We start from the raw sequence: 1,586 nt of genomic DNA, 5'->3' as shown, positions 1-1,586 counted from the left end.
CTGTGTTATTACTGTGTTATTCCTGTTATTTCTGCTATTACTGAGTTATTCCGGTGTTATTACTGTGTTATGTGTTATTACTGTGTTAATTCGGTGTTCTTCCTGTTATTTCTGTTATTCCTGTGTTATTCCTGTGTTATTACTGTGTTATTACTGCATATCACTGTGTTATTCCTGAGTTACGGTATTACTGTGTTAATTTTGTGTTATTCCTGGGTTATTACTGTGTTATTACTGTGTTATTACTGTGTTATTAATGTGTCAATTTTGTGTTATTCCTGTAGTCCTGTGTTATTTCTGTTATTTCTGTTATTCCTGTGTTATTCCTGTGTTATTACTGCGTTATCACTGTGTTATTACTGAGTTATTAATGTGTTATTACTGTGTCATTAATGTGTTATTACTGTGTTATTAATGTGTCAATTTTGTGTTATTCCTGTGTTATTACCGTGTTATTCCTCCTGTTATTCCTGCATTATTACTGAGTCATTAATGTGTTATTACTGTGTTATTAATGTGTTATTACTGTGTTATTACTGTGTTAATTCTGTGTTATTCCTGTTACTTCTGTTATTCCTGTGTTATTCCTGTGTTATTACTGTGTTATTCCTGTGTTATTACTGCATTATCACTGTGTTATTCCTGTGTTATTACTGTGTTATTACTGAGTTATTACTTTGTTATTACTGTGTTATTACTGAGTTATTAATGTGTTATTACTGATTTATTACTGTGTTATTACTGTGTTATTCCTGTGTTATTACTGCATATCACTGTGTTATTCCTGAGTTATTTATGTTATTACTGTGTTAATTTTGTGTTATTCCTGTGTTATTACTGAGTTATTACTGTGTTATTACTGAGTCATTAATGTGTTATTACTGAGTTATTACTGTGTTATTACTGAGTTATTACTGAGTTATTAATGTGTTATTACAGAGTTATTACTGAGTTATTAATGTGTTATTACTTTGTTATTACTGCGTTATTCCTGTGTTTTACTGCGGTATTCCTGTTATTACTGCGTTATTACTGAGTCATTAATGTGTTATTACTGTGTTATTAATGTGTTATTACTGTGTTATTAATGTGTTATTACTGTGGTATTACTGAGTTATTAATGTGTTATTACTGTGTTATTAATGTGTAAATTTTGTGTTATGCCTGTGTTATTACTGTTTTTACTGTGTTATTCCTGCCTTATTATTATGTTATTACTGAGTTATTACTGTGTTATTACTGTGTTATTAATGTGTCAATTTTGTGTTATTCCTGTGTTATTTCTGTTATTACTGTGTTATTACTGAATAAGAGTTATTACTGTGTTATTACTGTGTTATTACTGTGTTATTAATGTGTCAATTTTGTGTTATTCCTGTGTTATTTCTGTTATTACTGTGTTATTACTGAATAAGAGTTATTACTGTGTTATTACTGTGTTATTACTGTGTTATTAATGTGTCAATTTTGTGTTATGCCTGTGTTATTACTGTGTTTTTCCTGTGTTATTTCTGTTATTACTGTGTTATTACTGAATAAGAGTTATTACTGTGTTATTACTGTGTTATTACTGTGTTATTAATGTG

Source organism: Sinocyclocheilus grahami, unplaced genomic scaffold (genome assembly GCF_001515645.1).
Source record: "Sinocyclocheilus grahami isolate Dianchi unplaced genomic scaffold, SAMN03320097.WGS_v1.1 scaffold68.1, whole genome shotgun sequence".
Taxonomy (NCBI): domain Eukaryota; kingdom Metazoa; phylum Chordata; class Actinopteri; order Cypriniformes; family Cyprinidae; genus Sinocyclocheilus; species Sinocyclocheilus grahami.
This window is presented reverse-complemented; position numbering follows the sequence as displayed.